At 33.0% G+C, this 21,050-nt stretch overlaps 1 non-coding gene across 1 annotated transcript; it reads left to right on the top strand.

Moving 5' to 3' along the window:
* Nucleotides 1–18,520: 18,520 nt before the first annotated feature.
* Trnai-uau lies at nt 18,521–18,612 on the top strand. Its single transcript is given in 2 exon segments — nt 18,521–18,558; nt 18,577–18,612. It is a non-coding gene; the product is annotated as a tRNA-Ile (tRNA).
* Nucleotides 18,613–21,050: the final 2,438 nt, after the last annotated feature.

Here is a 21,050-nt window from a genome sequence, read left to right as displayed (position 1 = left end):
ATTAATTCCTTACTTCCCAAAAACTTATATCACCAATAAGACGTTATCACGTAAACATCTCGATCCTAAACCTACTTTACAAACAACCAATATTTGTTTTTAAATTATAATAATACAATGTCCTATATAATAGAGTTAAGTTCGTCATAATTGGAGTTTACGTTTGCGTATTGCTAGGCATAATCAACAATCACATTCTACTAATAAACTTTCTTATGACTCAGAAAATTTAAACAGTTGTCTCATTAGAACTCAAAAACGGTGTTAGACCTAAGCCCACTTTGTTGGGACATAATTCGCAAGCCAACGGTTACAGTTGGTACACCTACGTACAAGCATAGTATACGCGTGTCACATTCAATCATTTCAAAGCGCCACCGACCGGTCTCTTGTATTATTACAAGTAATTAGACCAATACCTTTATAAGAGGTGATAAATTTCTAAGCTAACAGGAGTAATTCATAAACATAGCGTAATGCCTTACTGCAAATTGAAAATCATTGATGTACAATAACTAAAGTAAATAGCGTAATTTACCTTCACTTACCTATTTACTATAACTTACATTTCAATGTGAAAGTGTTTTAATAAGAAATGTATAAACAATGCCAAATAATTATAATGTTTGTACTTTAGTAAAACATGTTTATGTTTATTTTATGTTAGGCTCACGAAAGAGGAGGAAATATTTAGGAATATAAGTATGGGAATTGGTTTTATTTTGATGAAAATATTTTAAATCTATTTTTCACTAAATAAACAGCAAAAAAAAATGCGTGCGTACAAAGTACACATGTCAAAACTTCTTTGGCAAACGAATTTTTAAGTCTTGTTCATATTTATACAAATCTAAAATTTTAGATTTCCGAGACTTAGAGGGAGGGAAAAAGGAGATATGTTAGGAATGTAATTGTCATTAAAATATTAAGTGTCGATAATTAATACAAACTGTAATTTTTTTATTTTATTTATTTCTTCGATTCGACATATTAATTTACAATTCGTCATTTGAGATGACAATAAATTATTTTGCATAAAATATAAAATACTAATGTGTATTTAATAAATTATCTTTACAAAATGTTAATTTAAAAAAAAAATTCTATAAGTTAATTTGCTCTTCTCACTCTCTCTCAATCGGTCTCAATCGCTCCCTGCCATTTCTTCGACAAAAACGCTGCACATCTTCGTGACGTTTCATCCTCGTGCGCCTAAAGAAGAATTTTTTTTCTGTGTGGGTTAAAGTTTACAAAATGGAGTACCTACCTACCGATTTAAATGTACAGTCAAATTGAATATACAGATAAGATAGTCAGGTGGACAAACTTTGTCAATTGATATTCGATCGCTGGCACAATGTAATGAATCAACAATGATTTATAGACCAACAATAAACTTAAACAATTTCAAATTGTTCTATCGTAGAGACATGGCGCTTTGTCTGCGAAATAAACTAGGCAAAGATAATTTCTGTTGTCTTTATAGCCAACTGGTATTATGAGTCAGCTGTGATTGTTTAATTCACTGCCGGTAAACTTGTCTTGAACACGCGTACCTACAATCACAACAATTTATAACCAATATGTTTCTAGTTTCTATTTATTAATTTACATCAATTGAGACTTCAATTTAAACGAAGCAACAGCGATTAATCTTATCAATAATCGAGAAAACATTGCGTAATGACTGTGCTATTGTATCTATTCTCAGCCATTACGTATAATTGTAACAACTTGGCGCCTCAAGCTGTATTGTCAATGTTTTTCATCGCGCGGTTATATTTGTAGTCAAAATGGTTTTTATAAAACTGTAAACAATAATAAATTAAACTTAAAAAAGGGTTTAGATAAGGTAAGTGCAAGATGTGCAAAATTACTTAAGACATATTAGACGAGAGAGAGAGAGTTGTTTAGACAAAACAATTCAATTAAAACATTACATATGTTTTGAACAGTGAAAGTGACAATAATAAAAAAGGACACATGAAAAAGAAAAAGCGCACATGAATCACGATAATTTCAGATTAGTTACAACGAAAGTACGGGATACGATGTGGACAGGTATTGCTTGTACAGTAAAGATTAAAAAGATGATAGAGAAGGATCTAAGCGGGAATGGAAGTTAATTCCATAGCCTCACTGCAGAGACCTTGAAGGATTCGCCAAGGAAAGAAGAGTTATGAGATGGGATGATCAATGATCGGTTTGTGGAAGAACGTAGTCTATAGATATGGTCTCCCAAAAACTTGAAATCGTAATTACAGATATAGATTCTCAAAATCTTCAATAAATATTCAATATTTAATACTTTTGTATGTACCTCATATGGTTTTCAGCCGTATGGTTTAAATATATTATGATAATTTTGACCTAACGAATTCAAAAGAAGCGACCACACGTCACCTAAACTAGATAATCGCGGGGGCATGTACCTGTTGCGTTGCGCGCTCCTTTCATGGAATATTCTTCTTGTAAGACACAATACAAGTTTATCTAAACGCATTATGAGCATCTCCGCTTCCAGATGAGGCGATAGTGCTCGAGTCACAAAAGTAAGGCACACGGAACACTGGCGTGCGGCCGATGAATGTGTACTGGCGCTTCCCAAAGTTGGCTCTTGTAAGTGATAGAGAGATAGAGATAATATAGCATTTTGACTATAAATATGTATTTAAAAATATGGAGAGTCTAGTAACAAAGTTTATTTATTTTTACTAGAAACTTTACGTAAGAAAATAACAAGTTATATCTCATAATGTGAAGATAGATTTAAACTGCGTATCACTACAACAATTTCCATACATTTCTTCGTTAAATTATAAATTTTTTCACGTATTTTACAAGTAAACAAAGTTGTCATGATATCGTTGTTAATATAATAACGGCTCGTTAAACTTGTATTCGTAAGTTTGAGAATCTCAGTTGTAAAGTGATCCGCGCTGACCTTTGTACGGGCCCTGTCGATCCTCTTTGTCTCGTTTCTTGTCAGCGCAAGAAGGAACTCTTTCTCCAAAAGAAAGTAGAGATATCGTATTGTTCCCACTTCAAGTTAATTCAATAACGCTATGTTTTTGTTGACGATGAATAGCTTTTGTGATCTATAATTTTTTTCATCGAACAGGTGTGTCTGGGAAATATTGGTAAAATAGAAAATGATAGATGGTATATTGTTGTTTTTCATATTTGCTTTAATTATGCAGTACAATTGAAACAAATTGATATGTACGACAACGTACTTATTGCGTAAGTCTATATTATAAAGTAATTATATCCTTAGATTATCAGAATAGTTTGAGTTTAGTTAAGTATTAAAAACTATAAAATATACTCTAATAATACCTTCATGTACAAAAGACGTTTTATTTAGGTTGGAACTTTGTAAGATATGTGGTCAAAACTAATTTAAATTGGTAATTTATTGCCTGAGCATTATTGAGTCGTATCAATTATATATGAGAATAAAATGTCTATAAAGCTATCATCACCATGAAAGATGTGTAAATTACTGCCATATTTTCCACAAAAGGTGTTATTTTGTCTCATCTAAACAAAGTTAGCGAAGTGGTGTGAATAATAAAACGATAAAATTCCAACACAGATTATAGTATTTTAAATAAACGATAAAAAGGTGTCGGAAATAAGCTTAGAGTAGAGACCATAAACTATGTAGCGTGAACCATTGACTATAGAAGGTGACAGTCTGTGGCAGCGTGTGATCCTCTCTTTGATTCGTGGACACGCATCAAAATTAAGACTTATTAAATCATTCACATGCATAAGCAAAGCCTTTCTTATTCAAAAATGGAACGCGTAGGTGCATGACTTGCAAGTGTCTCTTCCGTTTAATTTAAATCAGATAATGATGTCATATTTATCATTTAATATAAATATAAAAAGATGAAATGATTTAATATAAATACAAATTTTAAAAATTGCGCGTTGTGGAAAATTATTCTATGGACAGATATCTTATGTTTAATATATAAATACTTAGTTTTCGAAAACCATTATCCATAAATAAAAAGATTTTTTTTCGTTTATAACCTAATTTCATATGAATTAAGTCAAGTTTTACGAACTTTTCAAGACCTTACTATATGGTTAACGGATCGTTGTCCATAAGAAAAGAGATGCTAATATTAGTAAACTATAACTGTTAAACCGTGGTAATTAAAATATACTATAAAAAACGCTGCGTCCGAGATGTTTAATATCTCCGAAAACAAAGCAGGTATCACATATGGCGTTTATAACCAACGGCTAGACGGCCGATCCAGACAGATGTGCCAATTTCGTGTCACCTAGCCCGTTACCAATTATAAAGCTTTGATGGTCAGCTGGGACTTTTTTTATGCCCACCTTTATGCGTCTGCTGACCCATATGTTTCTTTCACTGAAACTTAATAATACGTTACCAAATTTGTATCATGAGACAAATAAACAAAAGTAAAAGTGCGTAGTGTCTCATTCTTGTGTTTAGTAAAATCGATGTAGACTTCTTAAACTCAATTTAACCAAAAGAGCTTTGTATCGCTTGAGCTTGCACTTGTATAGTTTCAAAGTTTAGACATCAATAGATTTTTTTGCCGTTATACCTACTTCTTTTGGCGAGTAAGGGAATAATGATGAGAGTAAATTTTTAAGATGCCCACGCACACCGTCACTAAAAACCGACACCCAGAATTTCTGTTCAAACGTCGGTAAAGCAGTCTGGGCCGCTAGTTGGCGCTTGCTCTGTTTTATCGACAAGTTGCATTGTCTGACATGGCGTAGAGTTTTTCACCAAAATAATGATTTCTATACGTGAAAACCCGTTCCAATGTGATTAAAAACATAGTGTTTATTGTAAAATATCATGCTTCGTTCATATTATATCATTTCGATTGGAAGTGACCATTAAAATGGAAAAGAAAAATGCAATTCGAAGAGGGAAACGTCCCTCTAAAGTGCTTGAAGATAATTATTACGCCAAAGAAGTATAACTTCTAACGCATGTACGTACACAGACGTTTTTTTACATACCTTTGAAAGGTGAAGAACCTTACGTACCTAAAATACTGGTTCAGTGATTACCCTAATTGAGATAAATGTACATTTTATTCAAAGAATCCTACGATATAGCACTCATACAATATAGTATTGTCGCTTCGTGAAAGTGAAGCACAAATGGCGATAATTCTTCCGCGGTGATAAACGGCGACATTAATAAAGGTAAAGAAATAAAAATTAATTCACGAATTCCTTAAGTTATTGGCACAAAAAGGGAAAATTTAAGACGTGCCAAGCCAGACAATGCGCAGTGGTGTTAATCTTTCGATCAATAACTCTCTGATTACACATTCATGTAATACCTCGTACTTCACAATGATTCTGTTGTACACTTTGCAGTTAAGTTACATATTTACGCCGCTATACACTTATGCAACGGCATGACACTTTTTTAATAACTAAAAAAATGACAAATAATTATTAGTTTATCGGTGTAATATAAAAGCTACGTTAACATTATCAGATCTATCTCCAAAGTGCATCATAATGGTTTAGATGTGCGGCGCTGGTATTCTGTAACTTCCAATATTCTAGTGCCACAGATATTAAGAGACTACAACAGAATTGCTTAAACGTCAGGATCGGAATTGGAAGTTACAGAGTACCGCCTGTTTTAATGAATTGCTAAATTTTTGTTTGAACTGAATTAAATTCAAGTTCTACGATTGTTTGATTTATATTTTTTTTAGAATATCCTAACACCGGCCGTGCACCAATGAATTTTTTCTGTCTGACATTAACTCTTGCTTATACGATGAAGAGTATCGAGAGGAAAACGTTTCTTAGTCCCAATAATCGAAGACGTGTAACATCCTTAGAAGGCTTAAAGAAAAAATCATAATATACATTCGGAAACCAAGAACTATTGCAACGCAACGATCGCTGATAGAAATGATGTCTTCTTTGTGCGCTCATATTATTGTATCGATCTAAATACTATGGATACATAAGTTTTTATAACCTTTTAGTTAAATTGAGGATAGGGGAATGCGCATCCTGCACTCGCACGTGGCAAACACGAGACCGGAAGTACTGTAACGTACTCGCTTATCACGACCTTCGCGAATTGCTATCTCACAATCCCACACTCATTATTACAGGACCCTTCTCAGTTTGAATACACTTAATGGTGCATCAATTTGTTTATTTCACATATAAACTAAGTGCATTTATTGTTTATATTTATTTAACGATAAATACACAAAGTCTACTTTACTGATAAATTCATAGGATTGTTAATCCGGGATTTAAACACTTAAATCGAAAATATTTTCGTTTGGTGTATTGGGTGGTGTTTGTTTCATGTCTAAATTATATCAAAATATTTATTTCTATTATCACGCCATTTTCTCGAAGGAATAGGCAGAGACCACAAATCTCCACTTGCTACAGTCCTGATATAATATGGGCTTTTTTTACCGATATCACAATTTAACAACATCGATAAAATGTACCATAAGCGACTTTTGAGTGCGATGGCTATCATATTTGCATAGGAACTGTTGACAAAACGCAGATAAGAGACAGGTTGAGCTTATCTCATGTTGAGGACATCCGCACGTCTCACTGGCTCGGACGTGCGCTATCGAACCAACATAACATCTAAGCAAATTAAATATCGGCCACTATAATAAATCTCTGATAAAGGAATTTTCATTTGTATTTTAATAAATTTTTACGAGGTTATTCTTATAATAAACTTTGTGGAAGATAACGGAATGATGGTGAAGTAATTCCAAGCAAACAAAAAATACGACACTTTTTTTACTGTTAAAAAAAAGCAATTGATCAAAGATCAAATAATATTCTTGTGATAGTAATATCATATACGGAATCAATCAAAATCTTTCAGCCACGTAAACAACTATAATTTTTTATTGCTTGAGTGTGTGGTATGAACGAACATTCTCAGTTTCGTATTTATAATTTAAATTAGTATCGAAGAAGAATGCTTAGTAAAAGTAATGAAGATTATCTGCCTAATTGGAGGACACGGACCTTTAATACAATGAAACGTGTTTATATTATATCAAGGTTTCGATGTCACGTTTTAAGTAACGTGCAGTGTATAGATTTTTCTGATCATTTCCAATAATTCAATGAATTAGCAGCGGAAGGCGGCATTGCAAAAATGTGCATGCTACAAGACACGTGACTATATTTACTATTGGGTTCAAGAGTACTTTGACCGAAAATTCTTGAAAGATATAGTTTTTATTTTCTAACGTTAGGTATTTAATTCGTATTCATGTATGTTTCTATATTTTCACATTCCATATTATTGCCATAATAACAAATAAAAACTACACATAGATATTTTTTATATATAAAAATGTTATCCTTTAACTAATACTAAAACGAACCAAGCTAACCAAGCAGTACAACAAAGGAAGGTAGGAATGAGTGCTTCTGTTAAAATAAATCTCAATATCAAATACTGTTACCGCAACTGTTCCATCTTTTCCTTTATTTACTTCCCTTTTTCCGTTGAAAACACGTTACATAAATCATTATGTATTATAGTATCTTTTTTTTCTTCTCTTATGTCTTTATAACCTACTATATTTGCGTCATCCGTACACGTATCTCATACAGTCTATCCACACGTCTTTTCATATTTCCCCCCATAATTATAGGTACTCAATTTTATTTTAAACATACTTCACCATTCCCACATATAAGTCTCAATGTGGTTTACCCGCACATATCTTACGATTGTATGTAGGTGTAGATTATCGCATGATCTTATCCATGAACAAAGTAAGGACAGGTACATAACATCCCAGTTCGTCACGGTTTAACACAACTCGATTATTCCTTTGAACAATAAACCTGTTCAAGAACGAAGACATTTTTTCCGAAATGTTTTTTTCGTTCGCATTCAAAATGTTGAATGGAATTTTGCGTTGCGCCATTCTGTTTTGTACAACGGAATGTGGATAAAATCAACAACGCACTAAATCACATACCCGAATATTCAATAGCAGGATAATACTGAATTAAGAAATAATATTATTTTAACAAAGGTATCACTGATAATATCTCTACAAAAATGATTTAAATGTTTATTTTCGTGTTACACACGAAATTAATAGCATTGAGTTATTAATAAATTATTAATTTACTTTTTACTTACAAAGTATCTGTTTTATAAAAAAAGTGCATGCGTACAAAGTACACATGTCAGACGTGAAACTTCTTTGGCAAACTAATTTTTAAGTCTTATTCATATTTATACAAATCTAAAACTTTAGATTTCCGAAACTTAGAGGGAGGGGAAAAGGATGATGTATTAGGAATTTAATGAATTCAATTGTCATTAAAATAATAAAAGTGTCGAAAATTAATACAAACTATGAATTTAATTATTTTAATTTATTTCTTCGATAATAAAAACACGTGGCATTTTAATTTACAATTCGTCATTGGAGATTACAATAAATTATTTTGCATAAAATATAAAATACCTACTAATATTTCATAAATTCTCTTGACGGAATTTTAATTTTAAAAATAGTATTTCTCTAAGGTAATTCACACTTCTCACTCTTTCACCATCGCTCTCTCCCTTTTCTTCGACAAAAACGCTGCACATCTTCGTGACGTTTTCGTAAAAATTTACCCTCATGTGCCTAGAAGATTCACTTCAAAAATATAAGTGTCAGCCTAGGCGCACCTTAGGTGAAGTCTTGCGTTCCAACCCCGGCTGTGCGCCAATTGTTTTTCTATGTCTATGTTATGAAAACTTGATGGCACGACTACTACATGAGACTTTCATCCAAAAATCTATGACATGTGTCACTGAAGGCTGCTTACCTACACAAAAATAACCAAGAGACAAATTCCAAAAGCAGTTTACAATACTCGTCAGAATTTTGCATCGAAGCCAACACGAAAGTTGCTTTTCACTCTAACAAAGAGGGAAAATGAAAGAGCTATTTTTTATATTTAACATTTAAAGGTACTTCACATTGACCGTAAATACAGTGTGCACGTTCTTTGCATATCTGAATCTATACACGCGGCGGCGCACTATGCTTCCTGATATGGGCAAAAATTGAAACACGGAAAGTACATATCTGAGTAGGCCCCTGCCTACATGTAAAACGTTTCATGCTTTCTTTATGTTTTCCTTTCACGTGCTAAATCTCTTAAGCAATCTGAATTCCTTTATATGTTGGTTTAATTATAACGGCTTTCAAATTGCTAGTATTCATGTTGTATTAAAATGTGACATAGATGTCTTATTTTCTGCGAAACATTGTAAAAGTATATAACTACAGCTTCTTCCTTAAGATATTTCTTAATTCTAATTACAGTGTAAACTTTTTATAACGTCATTACATATAACGAAAAGCTTTATATAAAGTAAAATTTATTTGGTTTAACCTAATATCCATACATTTATTCTTCTGTCCCTATAACGAAACCTCTTTATAACGAAACAAAATGCTCGGTCCCTTGAAATTCTTTATAAAGATTTTACACTGTATTTCTTAAAATCTCGTAATTAACACTCATATTAAAAGCAGTTTTGGGAATTAATTATCCCTTACTCACAGGGATAATTGCTAGGATTAACATATAAAGTATACACGTACGTAATTGTATAAAGTGCAGATAAGTTACATTTGCACTTCTACCTGATTTTGTAATCCCACGCTCGGCGCTAAACAGGTGTGCACCTGAGTTAGAGCACTTTTTCTTTAAGCAAACAAAACGATTGACATGCTCAAGAATGGCGGCCATTCATTGAACGTGGAATTCCTTTATGTTTATTGATCACGTTCCGTCTCGTTTTTTACTTCATCTCATTACAAGATGTAGGTATCATGTGTAACTTATATATTTACTAGCGACCCACCCCAGCTTTGCTCGGGTATAGTATGCCTATACCTCTGAAATTTTACTCTAAAATATTATAATTGGATTACTTATTTCAACATTTCCAACAAATCGTTATATATATTTTTTTAATCGAACAGGGGGCAAACGGGCTGGATGCTCACCTGATGTTAAGTGATACCGCCGCCAATGGACACTCTCAATGCCAAAGGGTACTGGGGAGCTCGCGCTCAGAGGCTAGAACCATAATCCATGTGGCGCCAAATTTGCGCTTTATACGGTTGCTGAGCACACCAAGCTTCTTGGAGACTAGTTTAGCCTTCCCCTTTAAATGACCGCGAAACTGAACGTCTTTCGATTGAGATTCAGATACTCGTTGTGGCTTTAAGGAGAGTGTCTTCGAAGAAAGTAATAGCGACTAACGGTGTTTTTTATCGGAGAACGCGCAAAATTGTGTCTTATTATTATTTGTTGTTCTAACCAATTTACACAAAACGTTATAAATGAATCACTCCATCTATTGGTGAAAAACAAAATGAAACTATCGCGAATACAAACGCGGCAGAGGACATTGTTGTAACTTGTAACATATAATACACGTGTAATGTACCATGCAATAAAATGTTTAATCTCGGTAAAATAATAGTAATAGCGTTTTAGAGATAAATAAAAAGGATAGCTTACAATACTATTCCTTTCAAAGGCCGACCGTCTAAATATTTTTATTTCATTTTAGCTTTGCTAGACCTTACCTGTAATTTTAAGATTAAGTAAATTGTTTGTCAATAATAATTGAAATTATTTGTTTATTCGAACCTACACGGATCTTATAACTAATAAAATTACTAATTATAAAAATTGATAAATGTTTACAAATGCTGGCAATGTGTCCTTGTTCCTAATTAATCATAACTAAATTAACACTTTTTAGCGTATTAAGTCAGATTTTCGAAACTGACAAGCCGTCAGCTCAGCATCAGCGTTTGTACTTACCTGGAGAAGGTGGAAATGTATAAATACAAATGATATTATTCTTTATACATCACAGTAAGTTTAAGTGGTTTTGTTATTGACTCAACAAAGAATGAATACGAATTCCTGAAATAATCTCAATAAGAACGTCTATGGCCTCGTCATTGTATCGCATTTAATGTTATTGGAAGATCTCTCTTTATGAATAACAATATCAATATTTAATATACAACTATCCTAGCAGTTATTACCACCAATTCGGTCGTGTATGTTAACATTTATTAAAACAATAATGTTAGAAAATTTTCCGCTAAAACCTCCCTTTGGCACTACTTCTTTTATATATCTCCTCGTATATGTTATAATGGGCGTTGCATATCGAATGACGTTCAGTTTCTTGGAAGGAAAGGCTAATTTAGCCTCCAAGAAGCTTGGTATGCTCCAAGAAGACGGTACTTCACTCCGGGACATGACTTGCAACTGGAAGCGCAAATTCATCCTCATGGAGTACTATTTTCAAATAAATAAAACTATTAAATTTAGATGTTCGATATTCACAAAACTATTTCACCATAATTGCCAGTTTTCTAATGTCAATGAATTCATGCCAATGTGAAATTTGAGACAACCGTATGGATTGAATTATATCATAAGTGACCTAATAATGATTTCTGAGTCAGCACACGTGACTTAAACGTTTGGATCAAGTAAATATAAGTTCACGTTTTTAACATAAAACCTTATTTTTAGTGCAACGTAATAGAAGAGGACGGGAAATGACGCCAAGCAACGAGATGTGAAGATGTCTTTATACTTACAGCTGTCCAGCAGTAAAGAAAGAACGACAGTAAAGATTAAGTAAAAATGAAGACACAAATAACGAAGTGAAATTTTTAAAATTTCGCTCGTCATCCACAGAAAGATTAAATTTAATTGAAGCACAAATGAATGACGTACATTTATTATATGATACAATTATACTTCGTTTCGCTTTAATATGAGGCTATCTTTTTAGTCGCTACATACTAACGTATGGAACAATTAGCTATTAAGGAAAATTCCATTTCTTTCTGGCCACGTGGGAGTGTACTTGTAAGAAGGGGGGATCCATCGTTTAGATTGGCGAGCTCGAAGACCTGACCTCAATCCAATTGAACATGTCTGGAATGTTCTAAAGAGACGAGTAAGATCAGCGCAACCTGCTTTACAAAACATCAAGGAGCTAAAGAGTCATTGCAGAAACAGTCTTCAAAACGTTATTAGGTTTTTACAAGTGACTTTATTTAATTAAAAAAGTAAAAAATCTTCTTGTTAATTGCCGACCACATCTCATTTTAAGTCGCGTGCATCGGTCATCATGCATCGGTTTGAAAGAATTCATCAAAATTAATGAAAACATGTCCCACGAATTAATTTACACGATTAATACGACTAAATTTCCTTTGTTCTTCAAAATAGTTTATTTATCTCTATAATACAAATCCTGCTTGGGTTTCAAATCTGAAGACCTGTTACCTGTTGAACACTTGCTAGCAAAATTTTATTTATATTGTTAAATCTCTCATTCAAGATTATATATTCCGTCAAGTTAATGACACTTACATATAGGACTATCCTTCTTCTTCTTACTTTATTATTATCAGTGTTGGCCTAGACTCATCCCTGAGGTCGCAGGTATGAACCCTATCTCTGCACCAATGGTCTTTGTGTATGATAGGCACAGAAGGATCACCGAATTGCCTATTAGAAAAAACAAATGAACACGAAACAGTGACAGAAATCCTCAATAGGCGCCACTTTATATGTATTTTATATTAAGTTTAGTAAACATAGGTGTGATAAAAACGAATCGTTTCTTTAAAAACCAAACAAACTGAAGTGTAAGTAACCTTGAGATATTTCGGACAAGATAGATTTTCCTGTTATTTATTTTGTGTATATTTGCTTGTGTATAAGGAATATCATAAATAAACACACCGACAAGTCGCACTATTAGCTTTATACCATTTTATCGATAAATTTGTTCTCGATTTAGTCCCATAAAGATAAAGTTAACCTTGATCTACACTGATATATGACCGTATTACAAAACCTAACTCAAGTTTTTGTAACCTCTGACGAAGTCAATGGTTATCCAACCTCGGTCAACCAAAAATTTGAAATGTTTAGGGGGTACGATTGAATTGGTTAATAAGACATTTCCACCTCCATTTACGGCTTAAACGTCTAAGTGTTTATTAAGGAACTTTTTGTCGCGCTTCACCACAGTGGACCCAGCTACCATCGTATGTATTTCCGAATCGATTCGACTAAGAGTCCTACAAGAACGATACTTGGGCCTGGCAACTTCCGGCACTGCGACTGACCATGGAAGGAGGTATCACTTAACATCAGATAAGCCTCCTATCCTATTGTGTATAAGAAAATTGAAAGAATAAGATTTATTCTATTGACTATTGAATTGAAATAGATATAATTCAAAAACCTCCTAAAGATATGTTTCGTACATGCCCGTTACAGTGTTAGCTAAACTGTTGTCGTCCTCTGCAGTACAAACAGAGATTCAGCTGTCTGTTAAAAGTTATCGGATTAAGTTTGGTCCGTGACTTACTAAGGGATAAATAACTATTACTCTATATATAAATAAATAAAAAAAACATTATTACTACTTAATTACGCTAACTTATTAACATATCGTCGCTGCGCGTGCAATACCGCGGAAGAGCACTTTGTTAATACCGCGTAACAGCAAAAGGAACAAAATTGAGATATCGCGCCAATAGATCCTTAATGCGGATTGGCTTAAACTAGCTCTCACGTAATTTGAATTAGCCAATGGGAAACCTCTTTTTTGGCATCGTAGCAATACAGCGGAACAGTAGTATGCCTGAAGTTGGCTGCAATTCCGCGTATTTACCCAAACGGTGAAGAAATTATGATATTACCCTCACAATACGCCACGATCACGAAGGAAGCGAGAAAAGTACCAAGTCATTACGAAGTTATTACACCTGATTATACATTTTTTAAAGACTTCGGTCTTAAAGAATGCTTGATTTATGACTCAATAAGACCTGGTCGTGGGGCGGGTGATCACTGTGTCGTTGAAATAAAAGCACTCAGATATAATCCAAGTGGCACAATAGACTATAAGCTCCGCTTTGCAGATGATTTTATTCCTTTACCAAGACGGCCAAAGAAAATAGTTCCGATTGACAGTGTGCCTTCACTTTATGAATCTAGACAGCCAATATCCAAGACCAAGTATGATCACTTACAGGAGCTTAAGAGTGTCATACCCAAAGACTGTCATAGTTTTTATAATAACTTACCTTATAAATAATGTTCTTATTGTGATTAAGAGGCTCAATGCTTTAATTATAATTATTTAAATGAGAGTTTAAATTATTAAAATTATTATGTTTTGTTATGTTTATTTGCTATTTAATGTTTTTGTTTGCTAAATTGTACTCAATAAGTATGAGTACTTTTGAATAATTTAGTTGATTGTGAAAACAATTCCTATTTTTCACAGTCAACTAAATTATTCAAGGCACTAGGGCAAGTAACTGTACCTACAGTATTCAATGATTAAAAGCTAATTTTACTTATTCTGTATTCGCACAAAGCATTTAACAAAGATTACGTTAAAATATTTTCTGTGATTTTAGAGGAACCTAGGAGACTGATCTCTAAGGGTGAGATCTATAGAGCGCACTTAGACTTTGCTCAGACTTAACTATAACCATTCTTTACTTTTTTAAAGGATAATAAAGAAGGTATTGCATGAAATGAAACATCAATTTCTGTCTTAGCTTGAGCTTAGCTTAATCTCACCGTTAAAATGTCTATAAATATACTAAATCATAGTTTAACCTTAGTGTTTTTCGTAAGTAAAGTCTGAGCAAAGTCCAAGTGCGCACTATAGATCTCACCCTAAGAAAACTACATTTTTGGTAAGTTAAAGAGATGAACGCACAACGTCTTACTTATAATACAAAATTTAATACCTAACTTCGTTAATTATCTTGAGATTAGAAGTTCAAATCTTAAACTTACCAATAAAAAAGTTTTTTTATATACGTAATGTTAAGTATAGATGAATGTTGATAGAGAATAGTAAAAAAATATTAAAGTTTCCCTGTACTTCTTTTAAAACGTTTATAAAAAGTTTTTTCTGTGTATTACTAAGTAAAAGATGTGAACTCCTTATGAAAATAAAAATCTATTCCTCGTCCAACTAATGAATAAAATATTAATTTTCTACAGATTAGAAGTTTTTTTTTATAAGAAGCTCACATCTTATACTTAGCAAAAATAAGTTTTCTTTATAATGTTGATTATTAATAATAGAAAGATATTGTTTTTCTGAAAAATTTTTGCTTTTTATCACAATTAATAATGTTTTCTAATAATAAAAAAAAATTCAAACCCGCGTACTTACTGATACTATACTACTTTTTCTATCAATTGTTGCAACAAAACCGCGTAAGTGATTTTACACGGAATTTACGGAAGTTACAAATAAATTTACACTATTACTCCATAAAGTAAGCCCCAAACTAGTAGTGATAGAGTTCAGTCAGCAAAATGTAGTTAAATGACTGAGATATTTAGTTTTTTCTTCTTCCTGTAAAATCGCAAAAACGCAGATACGCGGTTTTTACCAAGTGCTCTTCCGCGGTATTGCACGCGCAGCGACGATATGCTAACTTATAAACTATTCTTCAACAGAATTTTCTCCAATATGTTTGACAAATATAAATGATAACTTTAATTCACGTATACGGACCATTGATATCGATTAAAGGTGTGTTGGGATTTCGCAAAGTTACCATCTATTACATAATCCACATTAAAGGTACTTTCCCACACGAATTACGTTTTTATGATCTCCCATGAATCAATGAATTTGTACCTGCATCGGGTAATTTTGATTCTCACCCAGTTTCGTAAAGTCTCATATTACAATGCTTTCTTTCTTTAAAATTTAAAGAAAGTTGGAATCAAGGTGCATGTCACGTCATTTGCACAAAAAATCGGATAGCTTGTCATATCTGTACAAGTCACTTCTCATGATTTCTTCTTATAAAGTCAAATTAACACGACGTAATCAGTAGAATATTCTGTTTGAGAATTAATGGGCGAATGTTTTGATGGTTTTATAATTCCTTCATAAATAGTTCCATGTGCATCTTTTAAGTGAGATCCGGGCACATATTACACATATGTGAGAGATTAGAGCAGTGTTGGCCTAGTGGTTCCGTGCGACTCTGGTCCCAGAATCGTAGGTTCGATCTCCGGCTGACCAATGGTGTTTCGGTCTATGTGCGCATTTTACGCTCGCTCGTAGGGTGAAGAAAAACATTCTGAGGAACTAGGTATGCTTTAGACCTAAAAATGTCGATGTTGATGTTGCTGGCACAGGCCGATCATCTACTTGTATATTAAGGACACTAAATTACCACGAAACGAATACAGAAACCTGAGAACCTAGAAGATTGTAGCGCCTCTGGTGAGCGCCACATATTTTTATCTTAATAAAATCGACTTGAATATGTTTGACGTACTATAAACTAAACTCCCAAACTAACAAAATCTTTTTGAACTATTCTAGTCTATAAGACCTAGTATTCAATTTATTAAGGCATTTATTAAAAAGGTTACCATTATTTTTGTACGGTAATATCTTTGATATTTTAGTGGTAATTAAATATATCAACCCTGGTAACGAACGCTGTACTAAATTTAATCCACGTTATATAATACAGCAGAGCGAGTTTTGAGTGCTAAAATCTCTGAAAATCTTTCTCTCTGTACGTTTATTATCTGTAGTCGCGTTGCTCCATGTCGACTGGCTTAAATCAATACACCGATTGTTCTTTCTTATGATTAAACAGATCTAATTAATGTATGGTGTGGGTTGATTTAGGTGTTATTGTGGTGTCTGGAGTGCAGCGGACGCTGCGTGAGCCGCTATCGGCAATCGCGTCGTGTTAATTACTTTCATTAGGGCCGATTGTCCCGCTTGATCAGGCTGATCACTTTGCCGCCATTTGATATTACGGAAACTATAAGGGGCAATGACCTAAATATGAAAATAAGCGTTTACTGCGATTGCTTAATAGAAAATCATTTAATTTAATATATATATATATATATATATTTAGCTATGTGTATGCAAATCGCAATCCGTTGAATAGTGTTTAAGAACTACTAGAAGTCTATTTTATTTACGTAATCAATCTCAATTAATGCTATTACATTTTTCAATATAGATATTCTTCTTACATTCATTCCTTATACTGGATCGAATTATTCAGTAAATTTATCTACATTATTTACCAGCCTGCATAGCAGCAAATGCTCTGTGAATGTCATAACTTAACGCATCAGTACGCATGCGCTAGGGCGAACACTGGCAAGCTTAGTAAACACAGAAATAATATATCTAGGATTAGTATCTGTGGTGGTTCTAATAAAGACTATCATCATCTGTGGCAGCAATAGACAATAGAGAAGCCCTCCTCTTGATGTATTCTAATTTCTAATTACTAATTATTTGCTGCCTAGATAAAACAATCTTGGCGTAAATAAAATATATTGTTATAACAAAAACGAATAAAAAATAATAGTGTATTATTTTAATCATTTACCATTACCTAGATACTACTACTACAACCTATTGTTATCATTTCAACCTGTGGGTTTTTGAATTCTTTTTTTAAAGATATTGATTTAATTTGATCCGAAAGCTTTTATATCGATTTTTTAGATCTGATATCTGATGAACGTAATTAATATAGATAATATAAACAAACAAGTAATAATATGTGCGAATTATCTCAATAGTTTTATTTATTTTTTGTAACATTATTAAGGTCTATGACTTGCAACTACGTAAAAAGTATAGAAGTCATTAAAATGGCACTTAAAACAAGTAGTGTCCGTATGGGGTTCATACACTAATGGGCACTTTGTAAGCCTTTGTGTTTCATAGTTTGTTTGGATTTCGAATGGTAAAAAATTGGCTTTGGGTTTTGAGCTTATTCACCATCGAGTAGGTAATTAGTTTATTGTGTTCACAAACAAATCCACAAAATAATAAAATTAAATATATATTTTAATACTAGGTTACTATTTTGGTCGACTTACCACCAATATCTTCCACATATACTTACTTATCCCAGCGACCCAAAGTAAGGCTTGGCTTCCGAGTTCCGACACTAGATAACGTCGATAGCAAAATAAAATTATTTGTATGCGTATATCAGATTCATCATTAACGGCTAAGCCACGTTTAACGAATTATTTACGTGTTTTCCCGTGTCCCAAAAATTTATTAAATATTTACTTAAAATAAATTTTCTTCATATATTTTTTACACAAAGAAGATTTTTAAAAGATGTAAAACCTATAATTACTACATACCTAATCATTCTAAATAATTAAACTTACCCAAATTGTAATTATTTCGAAGCGAACTACTAACGTTTATCATCTAACTGCTAACATCATTATCGCCATGTTAATTCGTATGACGTCAGGATTGCATCATACATAGTATTGTGTTAGATGGAAGGGCGCGGGGGGAGGGCAGAGGGGGGAGGGAGTTTCTATCCAACGATATCATAATTTCGATGTCATGGTCGTCGCTCCAGTGGCGCAATTGGTTAGCGCACGGTACTTATAAGACAGTGTTCGTGAGCAATGCCGGGGTTGTGAGTTCGAGCCTCACCTGGAGCATATCTTTTGTTTCCGTATATAAGTTTGGCTTACCATTTATGAATATTTTCTATTAAAAAAAAGACACAAATACGGGTAATGTATGTGTACATTCAATGATTAAAACAATATAGAAAATACTTTTACCTCATACTAATATTTAACATAACTGTTTTTATAAAAGTACGTCATCACTTGGATTACGTAGTTACGAATTATGTTTTGACCCAAATTTATCTGAAAATATACAGAATATCTTGTTTTCTATTAAAAATATCCTACACAAGCATCTTAATCATAATCTCTTATCCTTTTACTTCAATCCTAAATTCATTTTATATTTAAATCAAGATTTTTTTCCATATTTGATATAGACATGATATATTCTTATTTAGAACTATGTACCTAAAAGACATCGCTTATTTAAAGGCTAGGTGCACTCAATGTTTGCAAAAACTTTTTCGTAAAAAAAATTGGATACCGTAAGTTACATATAAAGCTTATTTTAATTGCATTAATGTAAGTTACGTGTATATTCCATATATTTAAAGCTCAACAAAAGGAAGGGCACACCTTGCTGCATTTGGTAGCAATATGAGTCTTAATTACAGCCAGTCGTGTCTGCTTCATTCGGTAGTCGGGAGGGTGCTCTGAGCACGACATCGGTAACTAATCTGCCCGCAGCCGGTATGACCTTATGATCTCGACCTACGCGACCTCTTCCTGCCCTCCCTCTACCTCCCAGCTACCTCCCGTTCTGCACTCCAACATATTTCCTCTATAAACAAGTTACCTGCTACATGTATATATGCACTTCGAAAGTGTTGTTAAAAATTAAGAAATCTGCGCATTTGTGCTCATATTCTTTCAATGTTTGTTTCTGTACTTTACGAATCATTTCTATAAACGTTATGGTCATTTCAATCAGAATAATGTTTTTCACAGATTCAGGAAAACGTGTCATTCTCTCAATGATGAAGCATTTGCGCGCATTCTCTTCCTCGATTTCTTTTTGAGATTTAAATCGACCCGACCCAACGCACCGACCCTTAAAGTCGTGAGGAATGTAAATCGGTGACCGTGCGCGAACAGCCTTTGACCATATTATCCTTTGTTGTTTTTTCTCCATCACCTACGTACGAGAAGTTATTTGGGGTCAGTAGATGGAAACGTGCGTAACCGTAAAGAATGTCAGCGTGTATCTTTCCACTAAATAATTACGACTTCCTATAATGAAGCTCAACTCCGAAATTCTATTTGACCGCGTTTTTTACGCTTTTTTCGAATTCTCATTAAATAGAAGCATGGATAACGTTGATCAATTCAATGCTAACTTTTTTACCGCTTGAAACGATCGTGAAATAGGGAAATTGTTATATCTGTCTGTTGCCATTGATATAAATTTTAGATTTAAATTGATATAGAATAGAAAGCAAACAGAACAAAGCAAGAAAGGCAATAAAGATAAAGACCCCGCTCGACTAGATATCACATGATCAGCAATAATGTCTATGGCACTGAATACTTTGACAATAATATATCGCACATTGGTATAAATCAAAAATATAGGCATCGAATAAACCGTAGTGTTTATAAGATGCCTCATTTCGTGGAGAGAGAGAGATCAATGGCGTCTCTCTCAAACATGCTCAAAAAATAAGAAGATGACGAAATTTCTCCCAGTTTTTGGCAGCTTAGTATACCAGCTATATTAATTTCTACTAGTTTATTTTTTACAAGTTCGTAACTGTCATATCATAGCTTCTTTGTATTATATCAATGTATATATTAGGTTTAGTAAACTTTTTATTGTCTTTGATCTTTGACTATGTAATCTATATCCAATTATTATTGTTAAAACATCTGTTAGGCTTTACTAGTTACTCGTGTATACACCATCTATTGCCATTAAAGTCTAAAACTCGCAAACTTATTAACGTATTTATGTATACTTCAAGATCCCGTGATAGAAATGCAGAAAGTTAACATGATGAATATGGATCAATAGATGACTTACAAAGTACGATTTATTTAGTTAAATATCACGAGGTGCTCCGCTTTCCCTTCCTAAATGCCGAATAACTTATGTTAAAAGTTAAAACTACGACCATCATAAATCATGTAAAGGTTGTTTTATTTATTTCAATATCGTACGGTAGATATGAGGGTATAAGATATGCAACTTCAGGAAAAAAGTTCACCAATTAACAGAAGACAACGTACTCGAAAGCTGTTTAACCAATATTTTATGCGAATAAGCGTTTGAAGATGCTTTTTTCGCAGTGAATTGATGCAATAAAAATAAAAATTTTAATTATTTTTATTTGGTCAAACAAGTTATAAGAACAAATAAACCTACATATATAAATAATATAATATGTTTTATTCTTTAGTTTGTTTTATTTTCCGTGCTACTTTACATTAATAAGTGTTTTACTAATCATTGAATTCAAAATAGG

This window comes from Pieris napi, chromosome 15 (assembly GCF_905475465.1).
Source record: "Pieris napi chromosome 15, ilPieNapi1.2, whole genome shotgun sequence".
NCBI classification, from domain to species: domain Eukaryota; kingdom Metazoa; phylum Arthropoda; class Insecta; order Lepidoptera; family Pieridae; genus Pieris; species Pieris napi.
This window is presented reverse-complemented; position numbering and strand designations above follow the sequence as displayed.